Raw genomic sequence first — 9,215 nt, 5'->3', positions numbered from 1 at the left:
AAAGTAGTGACGAAGTTGGTTAAGGATAGGATAACGCACATACTAAGCTACCATTTTTCCAGAGCTCTAAAGGAAAGAGAGGAGTTCAGAGCTGTTGGAAAAGTATTAATGTCATAAGTAAGGCAAAACTTAGGAGAAATTTAAAAATTAAATCATTATTTAACACCTGAGAATTTTTTACTTACAAAAAGAAGAGAAAAAAGAAGAAAAAGAAAGCAAAGACAGGAAAAGAAATAGCTAAATAGACGATTCAAGTAATTTATTGTAATGAACAGCAGTCAACTTCAACAAAGAAAATATCGTAAAGATATAATTGGACACAGCAAATATTCAGTGTAAGAATTCTAATTTCAGACTTTCCTTGCTTGAATCCAAATTCCCATGCTTCAGCACATCCTATGAAGAATTATAAATTCTTCCCTCTGAGTCAGACCCCAAGCCAGCCATACTGTTTCTGGTTCAGATTTTCTTTCCATCAGTCTGTCAAAAAATGAAGAAAATAAATCACGGGAGTAGGAACTAGAGGCCTTAGATTCTTGCCTTACATCTTGGACTAGCTATTAACAAATAAGTTTTAAGTTTTGGCAAAAATTAAACAGATGGACTTTTGAAGGGGCATTATTAAACCAATTGCTTAACTCCAGGCTGGCTTCAGAGCTGAAGTACAACCCACGAGTTGCAGAAGTGTCCCACACCTAGAAGGGACAAGCACTTGGTTCAGTGCTCTGCTGTCACAGTCTTAAAATTCTTAATTTTTTTTTTTTTAAATTTTTATTTATTATTTATTTATTATGTTTTTATTTTTGGCTGTGTTGGGTCTTCGTTTCTGTGTGAGGGCTTTCTCCAGTTGCGGCGAGTGGGGGCCACTCTTCATCGCGGTGTGCGGGCCTCTCACTATCCCGGCCTCTCCTGTTGCGGAGCAGAGGCTCCAGACGCTCAGGCTCAGCAGCTGTGGCTCACGGGCCCAGTTGCTCCGCGGCACGTGGGATCCTCCCAGACCAGGGCTCAAACCCGTGTCCCCTGCATTGGCAGGCAGATTCTCAACCACTGCGCCACCAGGGAAGCCCAAAATTCTTAATTTTTAACAAGGGACATTACATTTTCGTCTTGCACTGGGTCCCTCAAATTTTGAGGTCGATTCTTCCTTAACACTGCTTAGCCTCTGTTTGCATATCTTGTAAATTCAGGATTGGAAGATTTCCAGCATCGTTTCAACTTCACTGTGTGATGACACAAATGCCTCAGGATCATCTGGCATTGAGGGAGCACAAGACCACAATGGCTCTGAGCAGATTTTTCTGGAATTCCATTTCCAGCACACATTCTCATCCTCTAAATTGGCCGCTATTCCCAAATGCTGGAAACTGCAGGATTAAACACGGGGGATTATCCTGCTCCTTCCTTCTCTCCTCAGTGACCGACCTCTCATTACAGCGCCACTGACTAGTTACGTATTGCCACAAACAAACTACCCCAAAGCCGAGGAGCTTAGAACAATATCCATTATTATTGCTCACAATCCGCAGTTGGCTGGCTGCTTCTGCTGATCTTGGTCAGGCCTGGCTGGGCATTTGTCTGGTTACAGAGAGGGATACAGAGAGGGGAAGAATTGGAGCCACTTTTGCAATAAATCTGCCACACTCACATGAACCAGGAGTTCTACTTGCTGTAAAAACTCTACCCTAACAACATATCATTGTGTGACCCTAAGCAAATCACTTGGGGTCTCCCTCCACTGCCTCATCAGTATAAATGAGGGCATCCAGCCCGATTACCTCTGAAGCCCCTTCTGCTCTGACATCCTCATAGTCATCCTGCAAATCTCTCTGTTCCCATTTCAGCCATAGTTTCCAACCTCCTCTTCATCCTCTGGACCAGGCACTCATCTCGATATCCTACAGGGCATTGAATCACAGATGGATCAAGGTGATCAATTTTTAACCTATTCTGATCATTACAGTTTTCTCGGGCCCTGAAAACATAATACCAAAAGCAAGAGTTCAGAATTCTCAGGGGAAAAGTGTAAGTTCTCAGCCATGCCAGAAATCTTCTTGCTACATCAGGAAGGGCAGCAAATTGTGAATCCTCCAGGTCCACTGTCTATGGCTCTGTGGCTCCTTTGTCTCTACAGAGCAGAATCCTTTCTCATTTGGATGCTCTCTGTGCCACCCCATCCTCCCGCCAGACTGCATCAAGCACTCGTGGCCCAAGCAGAACGCTCTGGCACGGCTCACTGGAGGCCTTTGAGCAGGGGCAGCGTTCCCTTACATAAATGAGAGGGACAGCGTGTTCTCTGGGAAGCCTGCAGGTCCTGTCAGCTTTCTGCTTGCCAATACACGTGGCTTTTAAAAGACAAAACCATGAAACGTCACTCCAGAATTAACTCTGGACAGTCAGATCTTTGCCCAGGCTGGACAATGTTCATTCATCAAAGTGACTAAGCAATAGTTTGATTTTGTTGGGATCCCCTTTGCTCTTCATAACTCACAGTACAGCTCTTTCTCTCAGTAAGCTCTCTGATAGGACTCTGTAGGGATCAAGATCTTGTTTTATTTTTCTGTAAAAAATCGTTATAGCACAGGAACAGTTCCTACCAATATCTGCAGTCCGAATGTACAGGGCCAGCAAATGCACCCCAGAGATGGATTGGCATGCTGGATGTGGCTTGCTGGGCACGTGCAGTGGCTGCTTTTTCAGCTGGTTCAGGGAATGGGAGCTAAATTTGGTTTGTGTCATTGTGTTTTAAACTGCAAACTGCTTCTTATGCTGCCAGATACGCCTCTTGTTTGTGCATTCATTTGTGTTTCACTCCAAAATAAACCTGTCTCTTCAAATCAGGAAATCTTCCACTAAGCCAAAAAAAAATGAGGGATGACGATAGAAGGCCAGCTAGTCTGTCTTTCACACGATGGCATGCCTGTTTTCTCTTCAGTGGTTTTTGTCATTTTGCTGAAAATGCCCATGTTGCCATTAGGTTGGAGCAACACAGTGGCTTCTTTGGTTGGCTCTCAAGGTGTCTTTTGAAGGTCACTGATGTTTGGTCATTGACCTTTCATACCCTTCAGTCAGTGTTGCTGCTTTTTCCTGTACGGTCTAATGCTTTGTTTTTTCCAATAATTAAACAAGAAAATAGGATTTCCAAAGCTCCTGGATCAGGGCCTATTAGGATGGATGGGTAGGAAGGGCTGGCGGTGGGGTGGCAGTTTGCCCTAGCCTTACATTTACAAAACTCCTCATATTTTCACTTTTTGTCTATAAATTGAGTTATATATACAACCATGGAGATACAGAATTGAAAGCAGGCATTAATCTCATGCCCCATTCTGCTTCTAATGTACTTTAATGTTTATGAAACTATAATTATCTCTAAAATAGCATACACTTGTGGTCTACTTGTTATGGTAAATGTTTTAATTATCCAAGGGAATATTTAAAATATACTATAAACTTGTCACCTTATTTTGACTCGTGTTTTTTTTTTTTTTAATAAATCAGAAAACTCAAATATTGGAAGCTGCTGGTGCTTCTCTTAACCTCTGAGAGGCCGTACTCTGGGCATTATATCCTCTTTTAAAGAAAATCATTGGAGCAGCAGAGCTTTCCATGTTTGGGTGGGGCTGGGGAGTGGGCATCAACTCAGATAGAATAAACAAGGGCTGAAGTCCTAGAGAGGAGTCGCCATGGTCACCTGCAAGTGAGAGGACAAGGTGGAGGACACACCACTTAGATAGGGGACCTCTGAGCTGTTTCTGGATTCCCTTCCCCACCTCACCTTAGCTTTCAGGATGTTATGCTTAGCACACAAGGCCCTCCGGACCTGGGCCCTGACCACTGTGCAGCTCTTTTTCCCTCCACGCTTCTACCCAGAGCCTGTGCTTTGACCAAATCCAAGACTTAAAACAACCTTTAGGATGCTGTTGAACACTTCCAGACCTTCACACATCTGTCTCTCCTTACTGTCTCTCCTGCCTGAATTGCCCCATCCCTTCACTCCCCACAACAACTTATTTATCAAGGAAACTCTTATCCATCCCTCATAAATCGGCCTGCATTCTATACCTCTAGGCTCAGAAAGAAGCTTGAGAATAGTTCTATCAATCATGAAGTTATAATCTTTGTTTTACCTGTCCTCTTCTTGAGGGATAGGCTGTATTTTAGTCATTATTTTATCCCCAGTTTATAGCACAATGCATGGTGTGTGGCAGATTCAATAATGAACAAATGCATGAATAAACGAACTGGACCAGAAGCTTGTTAGAAATGCAGAATCTTGGGTCCCACCCCAGACCTACCAAATCAGAATCTGCATTCTAACAAATGCTAGGGAGATTTGATTGCACATTAAAGTATGAGTAACACTAATCCACCTTACCCTGATTTCTCACTTGCATAAACATCTGAAGCATTGACTGTCCAAGGCTCTGGGTTTGGTAACCATGAATGTACCTGCCCTGCACCGTGCTGATGCATGTGCCTGTGTGTTTGTGTATACTCACACATTTCCATTCTTGCCTCCTCACCCAGGAGACCATAAGGGGACTCTTGGCATTCTCTCACTATTCTTCTTGGCACCCAGCACTAGGCTATGCCCAGAGTAGGTGCTAGGTACAAATTTATGCAAAAAGCCAAGGGCCACTGAGAAAAATAGGTTTTATAAAACTGTATCATGCATGTCTCTACCACAGAACAGACAATGTCAAATTAAATCTGATGCTGTTGGGAAGGAGACTGAGGTAAATTACCTTGCCTCTAGAAAACATCAAGTAAAATATAAATTCTTAGTAGACACTACTGGTAGCTTTCACCAACTTGGTCCCCAGCTTCCACTGCTGTCCTTGAAGGGACATCTGGCAATCCGCTAGCATCACATTTCCTGTTTCACATTCTATATTTAACTTTCCTTAATCCTGTCATGCCTAAAGATTTAGTGCTGTTCAACAACCCATGTTTTTCCTTAGGACCCTCAGGAAATGCTTGTCTACTTCATTTCATCCCACATTCCTTGAGTTCATACTTTGCAATCTAATGGCCTCAAGAGTTAATGCTGAATAAAGGTAACTGTTAATTTATTACTCATTGCACTAGGTAGACACCACACCACATATGCACACTGGCTAACTAATGAGGGGCAAGAGAAGCAAGCTCAATTAAGTGGGCAATATTTTTTTAACCTTGTGGAAAATTTTTCCATAGGAAGATAAAATCTGATACCAAAGCAGTGGGGAAAGGAATCGCTGGAGGAAAGTGATAGAAGTGGGAAAAGAACACTAGCTTTTATTGAGATTCTTTTATTGAGATTCTACTAGTGGAAAGTATTGTACTTGGCACTTTATGTACATTATCTCATTTAACCTAATCAATCTAATGAGGTTAGAATTCTAACCCTGATTTTAACAATAAAGGAAACAAGGCTTCTAGGCATTCTCAGATTCACACAGTTAGTCATGAAGCTAGGTTTTGAATGACTTTTTCTTCTTTTTTAAATTTTTTAATTATGGTAAAAAAAACACATAACATCAAATTTACCATTTTAACTATTTTTAAGTATATAGCTCAGTAGTGTTAAGTGTATTCACTGCAGAAGCTCTCTAAAACTTTTATCTTGCAGAACTGAAACCCTATACCCATTGAACACCACCTACCCATCCTTCCCCCAATTTCTTTGTCAACTAATCAAAGGCAGTATTTTTGCTCATCTTTTTCTCTTTCCTTACCTTTCTTCCACTTTCTCCACCTTCTCATGGTACGATATACTTTTTGCAGCTCTGGTATATCTCAACAATGAGGAAAGTGGCCTAAAGATTCTAAAGTCACAGGGTGGTACATTCCCTATGGAGTCTGTGAAGCAAGCAACAAAGAATGGATTGCCAGTGGAAGAAAATCAAGAGAAGACTATTTGGATCTTGTAATTCTGGAACCTACCTGCACATTCTGCCTGTGTTAAGGGAAGCTCTCTTCATTGCATTGAGAAATCAGTTGTTCCTGTCCAAAATTCTCAGTTTGCCACTCCACACACCTGCAGCCAGGATTTTAGCACTGCAGCCTCAGCAACAGCACCGTTCCAAATCTCCATGAGAGTAACATACACATGCTGTGCCTCGTGGCCATGCCCATGGAGTGATGCTGTCTGTCCCTGGCATCAGACATGCATTCCATGAAGATGAGACAGTGAGACGGCATTGTGGCCTGAAGTGCAGGTTCACACAACTTTGAATCTGGGAACAGTAACTTTGTCTTATACAATCTTTGCATAGTTCTGTTTAAATGAGTTTATTAAATATTCAAAGAAAGGAAAACATTTACATTGATGTATTAGAAAGGAATCACCAACAAACCAGCTTTACAACAAATGCTAAAGGAACTTCTCTAGGCAGGAAACACAAGAGAACGAAAAGACTTACAAAAACAAACCCAAAACAATTAAGAAAATGGTAATAGGAACATACATATCGATAATTACCTTAAATGTAAATGTATTAAATGCTCCAACCAAAAGACATAGACTGGCTGAATGGATACAAAAACAAGACCCGTATATATGCTGTCTACAGGAGACCCATTTCAGACCTACGGACACATACAGACTGAAAGAGAGGGGATGGAAAAAGATATTCCATGCAAATGGAAATCAAAAGAAAGCTGGAGTAGCTATACTCATATCAGATAAAATAGGCTTTAAAAGAAAGAATGTTATAAGAAACAAGGAAGGACACTACATAATGATCAAGGGATCAATCCAAGAAGAAGATATAACAATTATAAATATATATGCACCCAACATAGGGGCATCTCAATACCTAAGGCAACTGCTAACAGCTATAAAAGAGGAAATTGACAGTAACACAATAATAGTGGGGGACTTTAACACCTCACTTACACCAATGGACAGATCATCCAAAATGAAAATAAATATGGAAACAGAAGCTTTAAATGACACAATAGACCAGATAGATTTAATTGATATTTAAAGGACATTCCATCCAAAAACAGCAGATTACACTTTCTTCTCTAGTGCACATAGAACATTCTCCAGAATAGATCACATCTTGGGTCCCAAGATGTATGCAGAAAATTATAAGACACTGATAAAAGAAATTAAAGATGATACAAAGAGATGGAGAGATATACCATGTTCTTGGATTGGAAGAATCAACACTGTGAAAATGACTATACTACCCAAAGCAATCTACAGATTCAATGCAATCCCTATCAAACTACCAATGGCATTTTTCACGGAACTAGAACAAAAAATTTCACAATTTATATGGAAACACATAAGACCCCAAATAGCCAAAGCAATCTTGAGAAAGAAAAACGGAGCTGGAGGAATCAGGCTCCCTGACCTCAGACTATACTACAAAGCTACAGTAATCAAGACAGTATGGTACTGGCACAAAAATAGAAATATAGACCAATGGAACATGGTAGAAAGCCCAGAGATAAACCCACACACATATGGTCACCTTATCTTTGATAAAGGAAGCCAGAATATACAATGGAGAAAAGACAGCCTCTTGAATAAGTGGTGCTGGGAAAACTGGACAGCTACATGGAAAAGAATGAAATTAGAACACTCCCTAACACCGTACACAAAAATAAACTCAAAATGGATTAAAGACCTAAATGTAAGGCCAGACACTATCAAACTCTTAGAGGAAAACATAGGCAGAACGCTCTATGATATAAATCACAGCAAGATCCTTTCTGACCCACCTCCTAGAGAAATGAAAATAAAAACAAAAATAGACAAATGGGACCTAATGAAACTTAAAAGCTTTTGCACAGCAAAGGAAACCATAAACAAGACGAAAAGACAACCCTCAGAATGGGAGAAAATATTTACCAATGAAGCAACTGACAAAGGATTAATCTCCAAAATTTACAGGCAGCTCATGCAGCTCAATATCAAAAAAACAAACAACCCAGTCCAGAAATGGGCAGAAGACCTAAATAGACATGTCTCCAAAGAAGATATACAGATTGCCAACAAACACATGAAAGAATGCTCAACATCATTAATCATTAGAGAAATGCAAATCAAAACTACAATGAGATATCATCTCACACCAGTCAGAATGGCCATCATCAGAAAATCTAGAAACAATAAATGCTGGAGAGGGTGTGGAGAAAAGGGAACCCTCTTGCACTGTTGGTGGGAATGTAAATTGATACAGCCACTATGGAGAACAGTATGGAGGTTCCTTAAAAAACTAAAAATAGAACTACCATATGTCCCAGCAATCCCACTACTGGGCATATACCCTGAGAAAACCATAATTCAAAAAGAGTCATGTACCACAATGTTCATTGCAACGCTGTTTACAATAGCCAGGACATGGAAGCAACCTAAGTGTCCATCGATAGATGAATGGATAAAGAAGATGTGACACATATATACAATGGAATGTTACTCAGCCATATAAAGAAACGAAATTGAGTGATGTGTAGTGAGGTGGATGGACCAGAGTCTGTCATACAGAGTGAAGTAAGTCAGAAAGAGAAAAACAAATACCGTATGCTAACACATATATATGGAATCTAAAAAAAAACAAAAGTCATGAAAAACCTAGGGGCAAGACGGGAATAAAGACTCTGACCTACTAGAGAATGGACCTGAGGACACGGGGAGGGGGGAGGGTAAGCTGGGACAAAGTGAGAGAGTGGCATGGACATACATACACTATCAAATATAAAAGAGATAGCTAGTAGGAAGCAGCTGCATAGCCCAGGGAGATCAGCTCGGTGCTTTGTGACCACCTAGAGGGGTGGGATAGGGAGGGTGGCAGGGAGGGAGACACAAGAGGGAAGAGAAATGGGGGCATATGTATATGTATATCTGATTCACTTTGTTATAAAGCAGAAACTAACACACCATTGTAAAGCAGTTATACTCCAATAAAGATGTTAAAAAAAAATTAAAAAAAAAAAAGAGAGAAAGCAATTAGAGCCCAGAGAGAATAGTTAATAAATCCCAGGAGGAGCAGCAGACATCCCCCAAAGCCTGCTCTCTCCAGAGTCTTGTGTCACCCTTGGACCCATTATGCAGCCGTGGGCTCACGCTAGGCAGCTAGCATCCACATGCTCCAGCCTATGGGAACACAAGGCATCATTTCTCCCTGAGTTTCATGTCAACGAAGATGAGGGACTCTATTCTTTCAGGTTCTGCAGCACAGTTTTTTGAGCTTGGTGAGAGAAGGAGCTTCCTACCATAGTTC

General features: G+C 40.9%; 1 long non-coding RNA gene across 1 annotated transcript; it reads right to left on the bottom strand.

Moving 5' to 3' along the window:
- Positions 1–322: 322 nt before the first annotated feature.
- LOC132351149 (uncharacterized) lies at positions 323–6,016 on the bottom strand. Its single transcript, XR_009498103.1, has 3 exons — positions 5,923–6,016; positions 5,715–5,838; positions 323–480 (listed from the first exon to the last, which is right to left on the bottom strand). It is a non-coding gene; the product is annotated as an uncharacterized LOC132351149 (long non-coding RNA).
- Between the last annotated feature and the right edge of the window lie 3,199 nt (positions 6,017–9,215).

This window comes from Balaenoptera ricei, chromosome 16 (genome assembly GCF_028023285.1).
Source record: "Balaenoptera ricei isolate mBalRic1 chromosome 16, mBalRic1.hap2, whole genome shotgun sequence".
Taxonomy (NCBI): Eukaryota; Metazoa; Chordata; class Mammalia; order Artiodactyla; family Balaenopteridae; genus Balaenoptera; species Balaenoptera ricei.
Note: the sequence above shows the minus strand (reverse complement) of the source record. Positions and strands in the feature narration are given on the sequence as shown.